This window comes from Mixophyes fleayi, chromosome 11 (assembly GCF_038048845.1).
Source record: "Mixophyes fleayi isolate aMixFle1 chromosome 11, aMixFle1.hap1, whole genome shotgun sequence".
NCBI lineage: Eukaryota > Metazoa > Chordata > Amphibia > Anura > Limnodynastidae > Mixophyes > Mixophyes fleayi.
The window spans coordinates 34,593,784-34,616,967 of NC_134412.1; the positions used below are offsets into that span (position 1 = coordinate 34,593,784).

The following is a 23,184-nucleotide window of genomic DNA, read 5'->3' on the forward strand; positions in this document are numbered from 1 at the left end:
AACTGCAAATTAAACATAATAGCAAATCATAAATATCAAGTATGACTCATATAAGTACAATTATAAGTAGCAAATATACAAGTACAAATTCCATATGTACAAATTAAACATAAAAATATAGTCAAAGTAATGCAAGTTAAACATAACAGTACATGAGAGTACCCCCGGGTTACATAAGTACATCAGAGATAGAGAAAGGAGGAGCAGAAATGAAACATAGGGTAGAGATGTCCCTGCACATGGGAGCTTATAGTCCAGAGTATAGATATAAAAATATTTTTAAACATTTCCCTTTTTGTCTCTGTGCTTTTATTTAAGTGAACATTTTCCCAGTCTACAAGCTTCAATGATTCTCAGAGCCAATTAAACTTTGCCCTTCTAAATTCATAGTTTTTATAGAAGGATGTTTTATTGAATCTTAAGTCAAATGTTACCATGTTGTGATTTACCTTAACACCCCATTTCCTGTACATTATATGTAATATCAGTTATATTGTAGTCGGTTTCTCTACCACTTGCAAAAGTTAGCTGGATTTTAAAATAGGTCAAAACTGCCTGCCCTTAGCAGCAGGGCCCTCTTAAGAGCATCTTGGGCCCCTGGGCACAGCAGTGCACCGGGGCCCCTATATATACAAAAAAAATTAAAATGATTATATATATAGGCCCTGCAGCCCAGGGGGGCCCGTCGGAGGCAGCAACAAAAAAAAAACCTGGAAAAAAAGAAGAAAATACTTACCTTGCAGTCAGCTGGCGATCCGGCTCCCTCCATGGTCTCCTCCTCCGTCATGCCCGACATGCACTGCGAGCGCGACGGAGGAGGAGACCATGGAGGGAGCCGGATCGCCAGTTGACCGCAAGGTAAGTATTTTCTTCTTTTTTTTCAGGTTTGTTTTTTTTTTGCTGCCTCCAACGGGCCCCCCTGGGCTGCAGGGCCCCCGGGCACCTGCCCATTGTGCCCAATGGGAAAAACGGCCCTGCTTAGCAGAGCCGCTAATTTCATTATCCCAATATACATCTGGATTGTTTAACTCATCCATAGAAAGAACCACATTTTTATTTGCTACCATTTCAATTAAAAATAATAATTGCAATACAGTTCTATAATTGCACCTGGTTTCGCAATTTTTTCGTAAAATGTTTTTGGGCATGTTCCTGCAATGTGTGGGACTTTAACACAAGCCTGCATCAATTTTTACAAAGCATCTTGGGTATTATTTTTTTTTTTTCACTAGCTGTACCAATCTTCCCACATGCAAAGGTCATAGTTTATAACAACCAGATATTCCACAGAAACAGAGACGGATATATTAAGCATCACTTAGGTATTCAAGGTAGATATTGCAAATAGCTCCTTACTTACCCCTCTGAAATCTGAAACCTCTGTCTTTTTTAGTGTAGTTGCAAAAAAGAAATAGTAGATAGGATATTCAATCCTGTTAGATCTCATGTGTGCAAAGTATGGATCAATTTCTTCAGGGGTTTAGGGCTTAGACTTATCATCAGGATTATTGTGGGAAGAGGTAGTAGAGCCCACAAATTATCCACTGTAAATGATGTCGTAAAAGCCTTCTTATAACAGAAGGTATTCACATTCTTGTGGTTATGACAGCAATATTTTCTAGAACCAAATAGTGAAAGATTAGACAGTAATATTTTCTAGAACCAAATAGTGAACGATTAAACTTTACACTACGAATTCTTGACAGAGATTTGCAAATTGCTCTAACCTGCCTTATTGGCCAAACATCTAGGGCCATTGAGTTTCTTGCATGAATGGAGCCAGTAATCTTAATACATTTCATAGATCTCATCAATGCAAGATATAGATCAATAATTTACAGTATGCGGTGCAGTGTTTAGAGATTACACAACCATAGCATCCATTAGGGTTTTAGTGATGTGGGTTAGAAAATTGACACATAGGGTTAGATTTACTAAACTGCGGGATTGAAAAAGTGGAGATTTTGCCTATAGCAACCAATCAGATTCTAGTTATCATTTATTTAGTACATTCTACAAAATTATAGCTAGAATCTGAATGGTTGCTATAGGCAACATCTCAACCTTTTCAAACCCGCAGTTTACTAAATATACCCCATGGAGTCAACAGCATACAAAAAATGGGGCCATATTCTAAGACGGGGAGAAGTGTTTCCATAAATCTTAGATAACGTTCACTTTTTATCCATTCTACAACACATCCATTGGCAGGGTGAATACCTTGCTTTAGGCAGCACCAGGTGGAGAGAGAACATAAGGGCAGCCAATGCAGAAATCATGTTGATTCTCACTGGATTTAAGCTCCAAAAGTTCCAAGACAGTAAGACACAACAATGCATGTATGAGGTCAGTAAATCTCTTACCAGATCCTACGATTGCCACATGCCTCTGCCATAGGAGGCTGCAGGCTCTCAAATTATCCACTGAGTTTCAGGTACCCAAACAAATCATGCAATAATTCAACTGCACCACTTTTACCAGCTGGACCCAGGTGATTGACAAGAGATTAGATGGTCTCTAGAAAATAGCCTTGCATAGCCTATGATTGAAGAATCAGGACGAATATCTGGCAGTAGTTTTAATGACAGTGTGATCAACATGTGGTACTGGGAAAATGACCATGAATTATTGTAACATCATTGCATAGACAGGTAAGTTATTAATCATAATTTTTTTAAGTGTGATAAATTGGATTGTCACTTCTTAACGTACATATCCATACATAATCCTTAGTGCACGAGACATCATAGACCAAATCACTCCAACTGGAGCACCATTCCCTCTAAACTGAATCTGAAAATGTTAGTGTTGAAAATTGACCTTTCTAGGAAAAATCCTGCAGATTGTTAATGGAACCCTTCAGGGTAGATTCATAATTAAATTAAACTTTTAACTCTTTATTATCTAGATTGTTCACTTTAGAGGGGATATTAATTAGAAGAGTACAAATGCGAAAGTCCAACATATCTTTTTTTATATGGTCATGGTAGCCTTCACACAAGTGTGTTTCTGTGCAGAACTAAGGTGTAGTCTGAAATTACAGATGACCCCGTCGTAGCACGTCTCACCTAAGGGAGTTTAAGATGTTTGCTTACACAGTAAAGTCACTTTCTGTGCACTGTGTCTGCAGACATGCTATCCCTGTATTAATGGCATGGCCCCCAGGCTATACTGCACGCATAAATGAATGAATAATTTAATTTAAAAACTGTGATGGGTGCTCCATTTGCACTAATCCACTGGTCTGTGACTGATCATATGCCTGGCATATCCTTGTTTATAGTCTTGGGGGATACTTCAGAGTGTATATGTATGTGTGGATCACCTCTTCTTCCTCATCATCTTCTTGGATATTCATGATCATAGAAGTCTATATAGAGCCTCCATTATGCTCCAATTAACATTGAAGAATCCAGCGTGCTTCTATTGGTTTTACTGCAATATTGCTTCAAAATATTTGTGTGCACATGCATGTTTATGAATTGCTGCCAAAACTAGATAGAATTGTTAGTGTCTTGTCGCAGTGTTTCTAATATAATTTAAACAAACATAATAATATAATGTAATGGGTAAGTTTAGGTGCTTTATCATCCATACTTGATTTTTATTTTTTGAACACAAATAATGAATAATGATTGCAATCAGACTCTGAGGTAGCATAAAATATTGCTGCGGTCCACAAACTACTCCTAAAAAGAGTCATGGGATCCTTCAGATACGCGCAATGTCCATCCTTGGAGCTTCAAGAAAAAAAGACTGAAAATAATTGCACTCAGAACCTATTCTGTGGCATTTCTTATCCATAACAACAGAGTTGTTGGGTTCCCACAATCATGGCCCCAACTGAGATGGATTTAGGGAAACTGACTGAGCAGACCAATAGCTTCCTATCAGTTTGCATGATAACACCTCCATATTCCCTGCAGCCCTGCATGCAAAGGGAATTTGTATTTGGCCAGTACAAATTGATCTTCTTGCCTTTGGCAACCTTCATATATGTAATCACATGTTATGTCTTGGTAGTGATTGTGTATCATTGATATGCGATTGCGATTAACCATACACTATATAGCATTTCAGAACTGGCTTTCAGAATTGCATGAATACTTTGGACACTTTGTATGAGCAACAAATCACTTTAAAACAATGAATGATCCTTGTTCAATGTTTCTTACATCAAGTATCTAGTTTACTATAAAGACCAATGATATTAACAGGCATCCATGCTGCATTCACCATTTGAAAAAACAATCTAGATCTAATGCATTATACTCACAAGAAAATTTTATTAAAAAAAGAAACAAATTAAAGCTACTGTTCAGTCATTCAGCTTTCTTACCGTTCAGATTTTTCCCACAGGAAATATAAGTCATAGGCAGGGGGGTAACTGAAATCCCAAATTGGCCTTCTCTGCGCATGCATAGAAGAGCCAAGTGGGGGACTCTGTAGCTGATGGACCAGGATCATGGGACCCTCCACACCAACGGGTCCTATAACAGCCGCATAAGCTGCTCAGGCAGAGGTTATGCCATTATTCATAATAAAGTGCATGAAATACAAATGAAAAAATGAAAATCATTGCCACTGTAAAGAAGTTGTTGTTACAGCTGGTCAACATTTGTATGGTTTTAGATGACCAGCACTGCACTGCAGTGTGGGAACAAGCACGGTGTCTTAGTGGTTAGCACTTCTGCCTCACAGCACTGAGGTCATGTGTTCGATTTCTGACCATGGCCTTATCTGTGTGATAAACATCCGGCTTTCTACCACACTCCAAAAACATACTAGTAGGATTATTGGCTGCTATCAAATTGACCCTAGTGTGTGTGTGTGTGTTAGGGAATGTAGATTGTAAGCTCCGATGGGGCAGGGACTAATGTGAGTGAGTTCTCTGTACCGTGCTGCAGAATTAGTGGCACAATATAAATAGCTGCTACTGATGAATGTTCATGCTGAGAATCACAAGAGATGGAGTTCTGCAAAATCTTCAATGCTGTCCTTTTGGTCAGTTACATAGCCTTTATACTATATGTAATATCATATACATGTCATCTAGCATTAGAGTTTTGTTGATACTGCTTCATTCACAATAAAACACAGCTCAAAGTGGAGCAAGCCACATATGAAACCATCCATAAGCATTGAGAACTGGGCACTTTGGACTTGCACATAATGGCCACCGCATCAATTCTAGCTGTGGATGAACATTTGGAACCCAGCTTGACTCAAGAAAGAGGACATCTAAATTAGTACATTTTATGGATGATCTGGAACACTGAGGAGAATTAGACATCAAATAAAGGACATTAATACAGTGTTGCATTTCAGAACGTGATGCATGAAATTTACTTGTTCATTTATATACTCTTATTTTTTTTAAAATATCATTTATGAAGTAGATAGCTTGAAAAATAATTTAAATTGTATATAATGCAGTTAGCAAGCTGAGTGCAAGTCATTTCTTTATGTAATCTTCCAGAAATGGACCTGAGAGGCACACCTCAGTTTTCTTCAAAGGCATTTTATTCAGAAAATCCTGCATGAATAAAATCTAAGCTGATCTCAAGTATGTTTAACTCTAACAAGGCCTTGAAATGTATTTATGACGTGACATACTATGCTATGCATGTAATTACTGCATGCAAAAATCCTTGCTATTTAGGTTTACATTTTAGTCAGTGCTTTTTTTGTAAAAAAAAAGTGGTGGAACTCACATCTTGTTAATATTTTATGAAAAAAAATGATATATTCATGTCTAAACATACCTTTAATGTATTGTATTTCAGGCAAATGTTCATAGTAAATTACAAACACTAATAATAATTTTTATGCCCCCCTTCAGTCTTCATTCTGTGCTAGTGCCCCTAATAATTTTTATGTCCCCCTTCAGGTGTCATCCTGTGCCAGTGCCCCTAATAATTTTTATGTCCCCCTTCAGGTGTCATCCTGTGCCAGTGCCCCTAATAATTTTTATGTCCCCCTTCAGGTGTCATCCTGTGCCAGTGCCCCTAATAATTTTTATGTCCCCCTTCAGGTGTCATCCTGTGCCAGTGCCCCAAATAATTTTTATGTCCCCCTTCAGGTGTCATCCTGTGCCAGTGCCCCAAATAATTTTTATGTCCCCCTTCAGGTGTCATCCTGTGCCAGTGCCCCTAATAATTTTTATGTCCCCCTTCAGGTTTCATCCTGTGCCAATGCCAGTGCCCTTACTAATTTTTTGGTCCCCCTTGAGTTTTTATGCTGTGCCCCGGGCCCTACTAATTTTTATACCGAACCCCCTTCCCCCTTCCCCCCACCCTCAATTCTGGCCTTTTTAAAAAAAAAAATCACCATTTATTTTTTTGCACACTTTCTTTTAAACGGCCCCCCATTTTTCCTTTAACTTACCTTGCTTTCTGTTGCCTCATTTCTCCTCTTCATTTCTTATTAGCTTTCTATTCTGGCGCGGCGCTCCTCTTCTTGTGTTGAATATGCTCCTCACACCTCCGTGAATGAATGCCGGGCACGACGTGCGTGATGACGTCACGCCCGACAGTCCTAGCAAATAGAGAAGGGAGGAGGGCGCAGCCGCGCCGGAGAGATGGTATTTGTTTAGTTTTTTTACTTTTTATTGTTAAAGGCCAGCGGAGAAGCCGCCGCAAACCAAAAAAAAAAGGTCCCGGAACGCCGTTCCCAGCGTTCTATGGGAAAAAAAGCACTGATTTTAGTTATAGGTGTTTGGAAAGCATTGCACAATATACATATAAATCCGAGTTTATTGCAGTTAATAGTCTACATTGGCACAGAATGTCTTTCTATATAATTAACTCAAATATTCTAAACTATTCTCTGCTAAGCAAATCAGTGGTTTTCCACAGGATAGCATACGTTCTCCAATGTATTATTAGCCACGGTGGACCACTCACTGCAATGAATCCTGCTCAGCCTGTAGTATATGTAATATTTTCTGTAGAGTAGTGTATATCACTATAATTGCAATGGAGTAATTGGAGCGTAGTACTCGTCAGAGTGGTTAGTGAACCGTGCACTGTGGCTAAGAATTAACTGGTGAATCTGTGCTGTCATTTGACAGACCTGTAATTAGTGTAGCACAGGATATTTCAGTTAATTGCAAATAAACATTATGTTAACATTATGTTTTCACCTATATATAACAAATGTATCTATCAATCTATCTATCTTTCTATCTATCTATCTATCTATCATTGTGTGCAATTTACATGGATGACATCTAACACTGTATGTAATATACAAGCCTAATCATAGAACTTCCACATAAAATGGAATGCCATCATCTCCCAATAAATGACCTTTGCAAGTCTTTCAGTGGAACCCCACCTCCTATGATTAGAAATAGGTTTGCAAACATAAGGATGGGAACCACTTTATTCTTGCAAAATTATTTTATCACAAGACTATTGGAGATGAGCATCTCAAGTTGCTATGGAGACCATGAGAGCTAGAATAGAAAAGGCTAGGGTAAGGCACATCTGTATATTACAGCAAAATTAACCAGAGTCAATGAATTCTAACAATTTAACCCTTTTTGAATATGCTCTAAACTGCTGAGCCGAGAGGGAGATCTGCAAATACACACTTCAAATCAGGACAATTACATTTTACAAATGACTTCATTTTAAAAGCACGTTTATTTAGCTAAATTCCCTTATTTTGCTTTCTGTGTGCTGATGTCGTATGATCAATATGTGCAGCATTATTCTTCCTCTCCTTACTATTCCAAATTTGTATTCTTTAGTCTATAGTGCACTCTTAAGCTTCCATTGTGTATACTTGCAGAGAGGGAACTGCTTTCCTATCTGTGCATCGTCTGTACTGATTCCTGGCCCATTCCAACTCCGCTTCATTTTCACACATTCACTTTAATTGTAACAGAAAACCAAAAAAAAATCTGTCATTTTTTTCCAGCTTCCTATTTTTTCCAGAATCATTGCTTACCCTTTTACTCCATCATAAATCCTCCTATTTTCACAATAAATCCACGTTTGCTTCTCGCTAGTCATCTTTCTTGGTTTAATATATATTAAGCCCATATATATCCCTTTGTCCCACTCTTTCCTTCTGCTTTTCTCCCCCCTCCCCCACCTCAATCCCAATGCTGTGTACATGCTCTCAGCCTCATTCTCTCTCTCCCTCCATCTCTCCCCTTTTCTCTCGTTTACTTTTTTTCACAGTGGTTTCTCCCAGTGACATAATAACAGGATGCTGAAGTCTTTCTCCTTTTCTGCAAAATATCCCCTCTTAAAATAAACGCCATTTCACAGAACCTTCCAGGGCATGAGGGAGAGAGACGCTAATACATCCAGGGATTTGTGAGGCATCTTCTGATCATCCTATATACACACAGACACACATCCTCATCAAAGCACACGTTTTAACAAAGGTAAGATTCATTTCAATAACATGGTAGCTACTGGATCAGCTTTCCTGACCAGAGAGGATGCTGTGTTGTACTTTATGTATAGATATTACTTAACATGGATCAATTTCATTTAAATAATACTCAATATTGAAATACATTTAGGTGTAATGTTCATATATCCAATAACATTAGGAATGCTTTGGATGACAATGGATTTATTTCCCTCTTTCATCCACAATAAATGGACATATTATTTTGAAAAATGCAACAGATACTTAGTTGCATGGTTAACAATTGGCTTTTTTCTAAAGTGATTTACTAAATACTGCCAATTATCATGGAAGTCTGCTCATTATAACAGGAACATTACTAGATAGGATTGCAATTATGTTTTATTTATTGTTTTTACTTTTTCAGTACATAAGCTGGTGCTGTTTTACATACACTGAACGGCTGATTAGCATATGGCACTACATACATGTCTTGAAGATTAGGACTTTTTGGGAATAGAAAAAATGATGCATATATTGGTGTTGCATACACTATTTCTGAATTGAGAAAATACATTTAAAAACTATGTATAAACATACATATGTGTCTGTATTTTTATTGCTGCCTGCATATATATATATATATATATATATATATATATATATATATAAATTATATATATATATAATTATATATATATATATATATATATATATATATATTACATGCACACGTAGTTATGTGCATGTAGGTACCTTGTGTGTATAATATATATATATATATATATATATATATATATATATATATATATATATATATATATATATATATATATATATATAGTTTCTGGGTATGTATGCCCATGCCATGCCCTGCAAAAATTTGCACAGATGCATGATACCATCTGGATTTGGTTTGCCTATGTATTGCTCCCTAAACAGATATATGTTACCTAGATGTCTCCTAGAAAGGGAAAAGGCTCAGGAAGCCGCTTTGTTTTATTTCCGTTGTCATTTTCCCTCCTCCCAATCAGTGGTGTTTGAAATACTGACATGATCTTTATCATGCAATAAAATGTACATGTGAAGTGAAAGTGCTATCCAGCCCTGCAGCAAGCTCTGGGCAGGTGGCCACTGGTCTGGAGGAAAGGGACTGGGGATTTAGGGATTTCTCTATCTCCAGTAAGAGTTGAGGGCTTTACCGTAGGTGAGCTATGTTTTCGCTCTGTGGGTGGCTGTGCATAGCTAATTAGGCTCTTATAGCTCTTATTTATGTTACGTGTATACATTTGCATGTGCTTTAAAATATATGTGCACTGCATAAGCCACAACATGAAATATATGAATAACTGTATTGCATGTTTTATTAATATCTAGACCAAAAGACAGATTTAAAAATACAGAGTATTTTATTTAAAAAAAATAATAATTATATGTTATGTTGCATTACTATTGCTGATTGAATCAGTATCTGATATATTACAGTATCATCCATGGATAAATGGCAATTTTAATAATGTATGACTAGTTATAATTACAAGATATATTGATAGATTATAACAAATTACAGTTGATCACAGCCACTTGTGCAACAGTCTTTCATGCTCTATGCTAACAAAAAGGTGATTCCATCAACGTCCATCATTTTATAAATCCCTGGCCTGCGCCCTAACTTAATTCCATATTAATATATTAAAATTGCCTTGACTACAATATGACACCTAGTCTGACAAATCGATCTTGTTCACAAGAAGAGAAGCACACAGGCCTTTTAAAATTCTGGGGTACTATTAACTCTTCCTGTCTGTAACATCTTGCTTAATGATAAACTGCAGCCCCTGTAGGATTTGAAGTGTTAATGAGGTCATATTTCAGAGTGACACCTCATATTTCATACTTTGTATTACAGAGCGTTTGTGTTCAGGTAGCAGTCACTCACTAGGGTCAGGAAATATTTGGTCGTCTTTTCATAGTGTGAATAGGAAGAGTGAATTCTGATGAAATTAGCACATTATGCACTAACCATCCACTTATATCTGTCAAACAATCTTAACTCTGTGTTTTGCTCATTAGAACTATAGAACCGCATCGGAAATTATAGGCTCATGTAAAGAAACCAGAGACGCCACAAAATTGCCTTGTACAAAATAAGCTCACTCCCCAAAATTTTTTTATAATTGTGCAAGTGCACTATTGTAGGCCTTAGCCTAGTTTTCTTAAATATTACATTAGTGTATTTATTATTACTGAAAATAAGGAGAGGTGTATTTTAATTTTACATGAGGACCATATAACACAAGTTGTTGCTACATTACAGAAGGCATTTACTCATGGCTGCACAGCCTACAAGGAGATTTAGGCAGTCTTGCCATAGTTAAAGTAGCAGCTATCTCCGACACATTCATTCTGATTGTGTCATCCTGTTTCAGTATATGTACAGTACATATATCCCGAGGGGGGCAATCAGATTCTGCACAAAGCAGGCAAAAAAACAAATACTCTGAGATGTCCATTTGGGATCAGTCTCATGAAAGTTTTTTGTCCATTGTTTTGCTTCTATGGTGACTTGTATTTTGAACTGTTTTAAACATAGCCTTACCTTTATTTCATTGGAAACAGAGCTGACCTTTGTTGGAAGACACAACTGCAAATTCACTTAATTGCAGATTAATTATGACCTGTGCCTATGACTTGAGTAGTCAGAAAGAGGATAATGCTGACATTATTGAAACAGTCCTGAATGCTGTAGAGTAATGTATTAGGGCATTTTTAAGGGTGTAAGGATATAGGTGATTGTAAGGATATAGGTGAATTGGCAAGTTAGGAATATTTTATTTGGCTCTATTTGAATTATAGGACCAACAATTCTCACTATATGCTGTCCCCAGCCTCGAACGTAACACATATCTCTCTGTAGATACCCTTAGCTCAGAATGTGTATTGTATTTGACATTGTTTAATTATGTCTGACCATTCCAACGGTACAGTAATTTCGAACATTATCTACATTTCAAACATTTTCCATAAGTGGAGTCATTATTAAAATACCATGCTGCTTTTGCATCAATTTTGTATTTTACGTGAAACTGAGATTTGTACCACTTCACTTTTCATATTACAATTAAAGTGGACAGTAAGTGACTGAGTGGTCTAGTTATCATTAGAGGGGAGCGGCCTGCGGGAGCCAGCATTACGAATCATTGCATAGCGCTATGATACATAATGAAGTACCGCTGGTATTTATGACTTCCTCTCTGATACATTGCGAAAACCCTCCTCCTCTGCGTTAGAGGATGGGGTCTCACAGTCCTCCTAATGCAGCAGATGAGGGCTGGAGCTTCTGTGCATGTGCACTTTACTGTTTAACTAAGGCTTGGAGTCTTTTATTTTATACTCTGTAATGCTTGCCTTTAAATTATTATTGGGCAGCACAGTGGCTCAGTGGTTAGCACTTCTGCTTTACAGCACTAGGGTCACAAGTTCGATTCCCAACTCTGTGTGGAGTTTGTATATGCTCCCCGTGTTAGCGTGGGTTTCCTCCCACACTCAAAAAACAGACTAGTAGGTTAATTGGCTTTTGTATGGGGCAGGGACTGATGTGTATTACAAATAATGATGGTACAGAGCTGCAGAATAGGTGGCGCCATATAGATGATTATTTTGTCTTTAAAATATGTTCATCCAATGGCTTGGTTCTCACCTGTTTGCAAACATGCAATTATATCCAGCACTTTTCTTAAAAAAGACATACGTTCAAGGCATGTAATCAGATGAGTATGTCCTACTGCAAAAGTTAAGGACACCTGTTTTTTCCACGGTCCACAGACAACTGGAATGTAGCATGTGTCAATCACCCAGGGGGAGGAATGTGCAGCCAGCCATGGAGAGATAGAGAGTAGTTGCTGCATCTGTGAACTCTGTGCTCTTCGGCTGTGGCTGACTGGCAGATTGGATGCTTAATGCCATCCTGAGATGGCGTAAGGTTTTCTCCAATTGATAAATTGGATCAGTTTGCAGTCCTCATAGAGGTCTATGGGGACTGCGGTAACGTGCGTCAAATGGGTTAAGGTAGAAGAAATCTGAGATTTTTCCTGTGTTAACCCCTCGATAAACTAAGTGTCATCCTGCGATTGCCATTTTTCAGCTATCACAGCTTGATAAATAGACCCCCGAACCTGACATTTCAGGTGTTACACTGTAATGTAAATGTTTGTTTTTCAATCAAATTTTTGCATCGATTTTCAAACAGATGATTGGCCCTTTCTTTTGGCACACAGAGAAGAACACCGAGAGCTCAGTACTTTAAAACCTGCAAATTAAGCCATGCTTATCTTTGTTTTCTTACCAATTCCACATTAGCGGTAAACTCTACTTATGCTTTCTGTCACTTGATAATTAAAATTTTCAAAACTTATTCCATATTTGAGTAGAGAATTTTGCATGTTTCTTCAATGGAATTTGGCCATAAGTGTCTAGCATGTAATCCTGTCCATTCACACCACAGAGCAGACACTGTCATCGCAGCTCGATTTACAGACTTACTCAAAGCTTGTAGCACTGGAATTTTGCACATATGTGAAATGATTTAAATGAAATTCCTTTGCACATTTGCTCATCTTATTACAGAGTATAATGCAATACAAAAAGTACATAGTTACGTAGCCAGGCCTTTGTAATTGTGGAATCATATTGAATCATTGACATACCAATACTAATTGTCATCAAGAGCTTAAAGGTAAAATATTTGGCTGAATGTAGTACCATTTTTCTATATGACCACCTTCACAATAATCCAACCTATTTAATGAGCAAGTAACTCATTAATGTACTTTAATGTATACTGCAACAAAGTGTGTGTAATACTAAATAGGGTGTGGTACGCATCGCCAATGCTGTTAAATCCGACGCTGAGGACACCTACAAAAGAAAACCAATTTGAGAAGACAACGACAAGAATATACACAGACTTACCTGATCAGCAATTGTCCACATATCCGATCGTAGCAGGACACTGACAGCAGTTTCTTCCGAAAGCACAGCTGTACAGCAGTAGTGTCTGACGTCAGTGCGCCCTCAATGAATTTCTATTTAAAGTGGCAATGTCGGGACCCCTCTCTTAACAGTTAACCTGCGTGGTCCCTACTTTTGTAGGTGTCCTCAGCGTCGGATTTACCAGCATCGGTGAAGTGACTACCACTGTACTAAATAATGTACCTGAAATAACTAATGTGGTGAAAGCTTACTAGGTCTATCAATTGCTATTTAGGAGTATTGAGCTTATCAGTCTTTCATCATAATGGGGCAAGCAAGCAATCAGTGCTTGTTTGATTGGCTTGCAATCTCCAATTAGCAAATATGCTTTGTAGAAACTGCAGATTGGAGAGTACACCAGGGATGAGCCACTAATGTTATTGTAAGTTTAACTAGCATATTTAATGCATGCTTCCCCATCCTACATCTCTGACCGTGTCAAGAAAAATTCCCCTACTTGCCCTCCTCAGCACCTCTCACTGGGAGATGCTTGGTGATGTGGAGCATTTCTTTCACATAAATGCACCTTGGATTGTACCCGAAAAAAATAATGAAATGTCATTTTTAGGAGCAAGGTATTTATATAAGATTCGATGCATTGAGAGCATACTTGCCTACTCTCCTGGAATGTCCGGAAGACTCCTGAATTCCAAGTATGTCTCCTGGACTCCCGGGAGACCAGGCAATTCTCTGGCATCCTGTCCCCAACGGGGCTCAATGACGCGATTCATGGCGAATTGGATCATTTTGGCCCGCCCCGTGACGAAATGCCGATTTGGTCACAGGGGGGATCCAATATGACATGATTCACCATGTCCCACCCCTTCTACTCTCCCACCACACACCTCTTCCGGCAAGCAGGCAAGTATAATTGAAAGGGCACATTTGCAGGGGTGTTCTCTGGCTGGTTGAGATTCAGGGAATACCTTCATGCTTCACAGAGATGGAACATTTTTTGTTTTTAACACAGACAGTGTGATTCTATGCCAAAATGTGATGCACAATATAGATTTTTTCACCTGAAAGATTGCATGCATCTGAATAAAACACAACTCTTTCTTTCTGTAATTGGTGGGGCAAAATTATGCACTTAAGTTTGCATGTGCACAAAAGAGACTAACATATTTGCATTGCACCAGCCTGGTGTATTTTATCCCCAATGTGTTTGAAATATTGATATATTATTTCCAGGCATACGGCAAAATAAATATAACCCTCTTAATATGTCTTTCCAGTTTTATAGTTATGTCTAACAAGTGCTTGGTAAATAATTAATTGTTTAAATATTTACATTTACTTAAATGAATGATAGGGTTCTTATTGATTTTGGTTTACTGCCAGTTTGGAAACCAGTGAGGCTGCAAAATGGGCTCAGGCGACCTGAGGCTCATTAACTACATCTATAAGGCCCAAGACACTCAGATATTTTGTTTCCTCATTTTAAAAGCATGGGCTCCTTTGGTGACAAATGGAACCATGTCTAGTTTTGGTGATTGGCCTACGCAACAAAGATATTAAAAGGAAATAGAACTAGTATGTTACCTACTTAACAATGCAACAGATTTGGTCATTATTCCACCTTCACTATGGACAAAGTAGAAGATGGTTAAGAAAGCAAAGAAAATGTATTTTTTCTAATGCATTTTAGAAATCAAAACCAAACATCTGATTGGTTGCTTTAGATTATAGCACCCTTATCATGTGCACAAGTTTTCATAAAAGTAACCGAATCTGTGCAGTACGGGGTAAAAGGCAACACTTATTGATCTACTATTTTTTACAGTGTACATTTTAACAATTATCAGTTGTAACAGAAACACTCCATTTTGATATAAAATTTTATTTTTTAAACACTAAGGGGCATATTCAATTAAGCGCAAAGTGCCTCTGCAACAGACCCAAAGTCACTTCTTGTTACTGCAACATCGGGGATTACTATACGGCCCCACATAGAGTTGTGAAGGGAAGTCCGTGATGTTGCGGTACAGCCATACGTAGCAGCGATGTACCGGCTTAATTGAATATGCCCCTAAGTAACAAAATGTAATAAAGGTAATTTACGAAAATGTGAAAATGGCTATGTGTAATGCAGTATTTTAAGCTTAAAAGTGTCCCAAGTACCAATAGTTCTGGTAGTGTCCAGGGTAGAGTTCAGGGGCAGATGCAGAATTTTTAGTGTGGGTTTCTAAATGCTTGATTTTGGAGCAGTTAGCACTTAACGAGCGATAGCGTGCCTCCAGCCCCTCCCTGTAATACAGTATGCACCACTGTTTACTCTGTGTGGCTGTCCATTCCTGCTGCCCTGCACTGCAGAGGAGCACTTAAATACCAACTGTTCACTCATTCAGGACAAATTCATAGCATTTCGGGACTGAGCCATAACCTGGTCCACCGATCTGTATTTCTTTTGCTACCCTCTATTTCTAACAAACATTCCCACTTGATCACACCCACTTCTGTGGCTCACCTCCTCTCATTCAGAGCATAGTGCATACACCGACCAGCCACAGCATTAAAACCACTGACAAGTGAAGTGAATAACATTCATTATCTCAGTACAATTCCACCTGTCAACAGGTGGGATATATTACGCAGCAAGTGAACAGTCTGTTCCTTAAGGTGATGTGTTGGAAAAAGGAAAAATGGACAAGTGTAATGACCTGAGAGACTTTGACATGGGTCAAATTGTGATGACTTAAACAGTGAGTCACAACATATCCAAAATGGTAGGTCTTGTGGGGTGTTCCCGATATGCAGTGGTTAGTACCTACCAAATGTGGTCCAAGGAAGGACAACAGGTGAACCAGCGACAGGGTCATGGGGATACAAGGCTGATTGATGGGTGTCAGGAGTGAAGGCTAGCCAGACTGGTCCAATCCTACAGAAGAACTATTGTAGCGCAAATTGCTAAAACAGTTAATGCTGGCTATAATAGAAAGATGTCAGAACATACGGTTAAGCGCAGATTTCTGCATAGCTGCAGGCCATTCAGAGTGTCCCTGTTGATCCCTGTTTACCACCGAAAGCATCTACAATGGGTACAAGTGCTAGAACTGGACCATGTAGCAATGGAGGAAGGTGGCCTAGTCTGATGTATCATGTTTTCTTTTACATCATGTGGACGGCGGGTGCTTGTGCATCGTTTACCTGGGGAAGAGATGGCACCAGAATGCACTATGGCAAGCCAACGGAGGCAATATTATGCTCAATGCTGGGAAACCTTGGGTCCTGGCATTCATGTGGTTGTTACTTTGACACATACCACCTACCCAAAACATTATTTCAGACCAAGTACACCCCTGCATGGCAATAGTATCACAATAGCAGTGGCCTCTTTCAGCAGAATAATGCGCCCTGCCACACTGCAAAAATTGTTCAGAAATGGTGTGAGGAACATGACATGAGTTCAAAGTGTTGACTTGGCCTCCAAATTCCAATCCGATCCCACATCTGTGTGATGAGCTGGAAAAACAAGTCCGAGCCATGGAAGCCCACAACGCAACTTACAGTACTTATAGGAACTTCTGCTAACGTTTTGGTGCCAGATACCACAGGACACATTCAGAGGTCTTGTGGAGTCCATGTTTAAATGGATCAGAGCAGTTTTGGTGGCACAATGGGGGCCTAAACAATATTACACAGGTGGTTTTAATTTTGTAGTCGCTCGGTGTGTAATACAGTGCACATAATATATAACACTATATATATATATATATATATATATATATATATATATATATATATATGATCACCTTAGACAGTACACAATGTATATAATGCAATATTAATAAATACTACTATAGATCTATGGTATTTATCAATAAAATATTATATACACTATGACCTGCCTGTATGAGGATATCAATCTGTATATATACATCCATCTGTGGTGAATTGTCCTAATAAGATCCAATATCCTTCTATAGTGTGGCTCTTAATCTTCACAGTTGTGTACTGGTGCCTATTGTGGAGGGTTGGGTACATATCAGCGATGCTCAAAAATCCGACAGGGTATATTCCTACAAAGAAAAATGAAATGTGAGAAAAATTAATAGAAAATAAAAGGTCCACATCTCCGATGGAAACGTCATGCAGACAGGCAGTGATTCCGAAGACACAGGACTTCGGCACTTCACTCTGACGTCAGCGCGACTTAGTTGAAGGTTAATTTAAAACGGCAATGTGTTGACCCCACAGGTTAAGTGTTTAAGCACTTAGCCTACAGGGTCCAGACATTGTTCTCAGACTTTTTAAGCTGTTCTTTTCAATGAAAGCCATGGGTTACTTTTTGGAGCAATTGGTTTAATCCAGACATAACTCATAAAATTGCCACTGAAGTAGCCAACTGAGACTATAAGTACAGTGGGCCTAGAGAAGAGCAAAGCAAAAAAAAGAAGTAACTTTGCACCTTGGCAGAACCATGTTGCATTGGAGGGGGAGATAGATGTAAAATGTTGGGGCAAATTTATCGTTGGGGTAGGGCATATCTTAGATCAACTGTAAATTTCAGTGTAAAATAAAGCTATCAGGTATTTGTGTAATATACTGAAAAGCAGCCAGTATTTAACTTGTATGCAAAACAATAAACTAATTTGTACACCTTGTATTGTAACATGGTTTGTCCAGGAACAAATTTACTCCTTATTTCTGTCTTGCTCTCCTTAATGACTCATGCCCAGAGTGCGCCCTATAAGCCATTCATAAGTGCGGAGGATCTGAATAAATGACAAGACAACATGTCGTTAGAAAACTTGACTCTCTTGCAATATATATGGTGTATCCTGCCACACCAGGTCCATAGTTAAGTGCATTCTTTTCCAAGGATAGCCAGTATTTATTCTTTTATCTTGGTAACAGTGGAAACTCTGTCTCTGGACCTGTGAATATGCCGCGCTTGCAGCTTTCACTGTCGTGATTCTTCTATCCAAAATGCTAATTGGTCAAGTGGAGAGGACACAGCAGTCTGTTCCACTAATGTCTCTCCCCTTTGACCAATTAGCGGTCAGGAATCTACAGAGGATCATGTCATTGGAGCTCAGGGGAGGAGAAAACTAAAAGTGCAGCTTAGTGCATTGATAGATAGAAAAATCTTAAAAGGTGTTTTATGTGTAAGTGTAAATGTTTTACCTCATCATCATCACCATTTATTTATATAGCGCCACTAATTCCGCAGCGCTGTACAGAGAAGTCACTCACATCAGTCCCTGCCCCATTGGAGCTTACAGTCTAAATTCCCGAACACACACACACACAGACAGACAGAGAGAGACTAAAGTCAATTTTGATAGCAGCCAATTAACCTACCAGTATGTGTTTGAAGTGTGGGAGGAAACCTTATTAAGTTCATCTTTTCTCTTTTCTTTTAAAATATTGCTCATTGAAAACCTACAGTGTTTTTCTCTTTGCTTTGTAAATGTGATCCACCGTTTCCTCTGCAAGGCAATATGATTTGTACTCTTAACACAAACATTTATAATATAATCCCTGTTTTCAATGCTAAATGATTTGATAACATAGTCACCCTGACTTCTAACCGGTGATGCTCTTAGATCAAATAACCAGCTGTACCTTAGTCTCTTTCTCTGTACTATACTTGGTTGTATGGGTCAGTGTGAGCAAACAGAGGTTACTGTGAGCAAACAGAGGTTACTGCACATACAAGTGTGAATAATGCTACAAAAATACAGCTGAGGCAGGTGAAATGGTGAATGGACAAAAGTGATGAAAATAATGGGAGCGAGTTCATCTTCTAGAAAAAATTATATGTATTTAGTTATTAATTTATTTATAGTCTCATTAGACAGTCGCTTGTCTTTTCATAACACATTGCAGCATAAGTCACTTATTGCAGTATTAGCATCCTTTTTCATACTACCCATCATTAGCCCCATTGAGTGATAACAAGTTCACTTGGTTAAAGAGCCAACACTCATTCATGGTGTCTCCCTCTAGTTTGCTTCTGCTCTCCTGCACTATAACTTGTATAAAACTGGACACTGCATCCTGATAACTCAATTTCCTGAACTCCTCTCTGTATTGTCTCTGGACTAACCCTGGTTGATCCTGCTGATTGAGACAAGTTGGTATTTCCATCCTGGCTGACATAATCTTCACTCAGCTCCATCCTTATCTTGTAGTCAGCACCTGCTTTGTTATAATATTGGACTTCTTTCTACAACTCGATCTTAGGGGCATATTCAATTGACGGCGGGATCGGCGAAAATCCCGCGCTCCAAAAATATTACCACTAATAAGGTAATATCTCGCTGGATTTCAGCTCGCAGCTCCCTGAGCTGCGAGCTGAAATCCAGTGAGTAAATTACCGTATTAACGTTTTTTACGCGCAGGATTACCGTATTAACGGTAATATTTTTGGAGCGCGGGATTTTTGGCGATCCCGCCGTCAATTGAATATGCCCCTTAGACTCACAAAAGTCACATGTCATTATATCTCCATCTTGGCACTTTACGCCAAATCTCTCAACTCTCACAGGCTTTAGAATGTCCCTCTCTTGATGAATTCCCACTCACTCCTCACACTACACGCAACTCAACTTAACACTGACCTTGACTCACTCAGCAGCTAAACTCATAGGATTTCCCACACTGAGCATCACATACTCTTATGCCACATGGGAAGTTACAGGTGATTATCTTCCATGTGCTCCCCAGAAAACTTTGCCAGCCAGATGGCATTAAGAAGCATATGGATGGCATTAAGAAGTATTTGGTTGGGGGCATTTGTAATACTTTGTAATATTATTGAAAAATGTTGGAGGTTATTGCCCACACCTGCCAGGACTGATCAGACTGTTGGTCAGTGGTCTAACTCACACTGTTTGTTGTAGTGCTCACATAGTGCCTGTTATAATCGGAGAAACATTGGTTTGTTCTATTAGTATTAGTTTGTTCTATTTGTTCTATTAAATTACCCGGGAAATAGGTGCTGGGGAGAACACTGATCTTTTTTAATTTATATTTTCTTTTTCATGAGACTGTAGTATACAAATTAGATGTTTTTGAGGATTTGCATCGACTAGATTTTCACAAGGGATTTGTAGTAGCAGAAAAGGCCAAAGACAGTACAGGTTGAGATGTGGGTCGATCCACTGTGCTTCTGAAATTTATTTTTACCTATCTATGGCAAATAAAAAATTATTGAGAGAGTGAGAAAAAGAGGGTTAAGCTCAAGGAGTCATATATACGAATGTTTCTTACACACTCTGAAATCTTGTATAAGTTGAAGAGCTGATCATGCTTGATTAAAATTTGGATTTTACTCTTGATCCATTGATCCATTCTTTTGTAAAGAAGTGTCATTAATTTGAAAGTATCCTGCTCGTATGACGACAGGGCAGATAACAGGGCAGAAAAGTACAGACAAAAGCTATAAAAATAATACAACTTTTATTTTAATAGCCTCTGTCTTTTTCAGGCCATCTTGTTGCAGGATGATATGAAAAGTTCAATAAATGTAAATCTTAAGAATGGCAACCCCTTTAAGTATCTGCAAATCCATTACTAGTATGTCTGAAAATAAGGTGATATTATGCATTTCTCTGTGATATTCTGCAAATTATAAGTCCAAAATGACAGCGAGACAACAATTTTATAGGTTGACATTTTTATTAATAGAGGTGAGTTAAATTTTAAAAAACCTGTTTGTGCTGTTCTGCATTTGGCAGTGACATTTTTCATGTTATGCTCCCGGCAGGGGCGGGCTGGGCCGGGGGGCAGGGGGGCATCGCCCCCCCCCCCCGGGCCGCTTAGAATTACAGCTATTAGGGCCGGCCATCAGACCGGTCTGCCGCCCCCGGAAGCAATATCGCCGGTAAAAAACGGCGATAAATGTGCTGCATAGCTGTGATGCGGCCGCGCAGGCCGACTGTGCGGCGTGCGCCCCCCCGGGCTGACATCTGCCAGCCCGCGCCTGGCTCCTGGAAATTGGCTTTAAGTATTCCCAGTCCTACCCCGACCACACCACAAAAGCAGAATGATTTGACTGTCATTATCCCAGCTCTATTCATAAGCTATAAATTCCACAAAATGCATATATAAAAATATAGGGCCTAAATCATTAAGGAAAGGTAATAAAAAAAAAATTGTAACTTTGAATCTTGGCAACACCATGCCATATTGTGTGTGTGTGGGGGGGGTAAATTTAAAATGTGAGGACACATTTATAATTGGGGTGGGCCATGTCCAAGATCAGTGTAAAAATAAAGCCATCAAGTATTTGTGTCCTATTTGAAAAAAACAGCCAGTATTTCACCTATGTGCAAAATAATAAACTCATTTGCACCCCTTGCATTGCAATATGGTTTTGCCAAGGTTCAAAGTTACTAATTTTTTTGCTTTACTTTCCTTAATGAATCAGGCCTGTAGTCCGCAATTGAATTCTACAGAATGGTGAAGTAGAAGCAGAACTCGTTACTTTACACCTCTGTGAATCAGCCTGTTCCTCTGCAAAACTTTATTCACACAAAATTGTGCTATAATTTCACTCATCTCTATGCTTTACAGCTAAGAGAATACCCATATACTTACACACATGAAAGTCATGGTAATTGTATGATAAACAACACACTGTAATTAGACTATATCAAAACTACAGAATTGTGATATTCAAAATGCAAATATACATTTCAATCTCATTTTATGATGATTGTGATTAACTGCGTGCAGTGCAGAATGCCTTATGGCAGTCATGTTTCTGTTCTTTAGAAAATCCTGATTTTATCTGGATGTCTTCATCCACAGGGGCATTGCTGGCTTATGTCCAGAATCAGATAAAGTGGCATACTGCAATACAAGTGACTGTCAGGCACGATGAATTTAAAGGACCACAATTGGCAGCTCAGTGTGTGGTAAATATACCTTTCAGTTGTTACAAATTGCCCACAGGGCTATCAATCTCCAAAAGAAAGTATTCAACCAGCCCCATGACTCTGCATGTTTTACATGTATATACACATCTGCCCTGCATTGTTCAATAATTAGAACTAGATCCATTTGCTGTAAATTTATAAGAATACATTTAATTCTAACATGTATCTGTAGGCTTATTTCAAATGTTTATTCCTGATTAGGTCTTATCTTTATCTAATGACCAGTTATCTGTGACTATCACTGCAACAGAACAATGTGCTGAATAATAATTAGAGGACAAGCTACACACTACAACAGGGGTTGGCATCCTTTTTCTATCAGCGTGCCGGCTAAAATCTACTTAAGCCCAGGTGCACCAGACATATGTGTGCGTGTGTATATATTTATCTGTATATATATATATATATATATATATATATATATATATATATATTATATTATATTATATTTTATTATGTCTTATTTTATGATGCTAATAACATAATAGTAATAGTAATGGGACCAACAAATAAACATTCATGCTGTGTCACACTGTACACTCAATTCATGTTATGACACAGTAGTGTCCCCATTTTGTATTATGCTACATAGTTGTGCCCTCAATTCATATTATGTCACATAGTTGTGCCCCCAGTTTATATTATGCCACATAGTATTGTCCCCAATTCATATTTTGGCACAGTAATGCCCCCATTTCATATTATGCCCCACATAAGTTCCCCCAATATGCATAATGCCCCACATAAGTGCCCCCAATTAATATTATACCATATTAGCCAGCCCTTTGTGTGACTCACCTCTCACTCACACAATTCAGCAGCTCTGCAACGGCGCCCGGAAGGGACTGCTGCGTGTTCAATTCCTGCAATCTTGTCTTGAAAGTGAAAGTGGCTC

At 38.5% G+C, this 23,184-nt stretch overlaps 1 protein-coding gene across 1 annotated transcript in view; it reads left to right on the top strand.

Moving 5' to 3' along the window:
- Window positions 1-8,160: 8,160 nt before the first annotated feature.
- CACNG8 (calcium voltage-gated channel auxiliary subunit gamma 8) overlaps window positions 8,161-23,184 on the top strand; it is an 84,353-nt gene continuing 69,329 nt past the window's right edge. The window contains exon 1 of the mRNA XM_075191262.1: window positions 8,161-8,401. The gene's annotated coding sequence lies outside the window, so the exon portion shown is untranslated. The remainder of the gene's footprint in view (window positions 8,402-23,184) is intronic.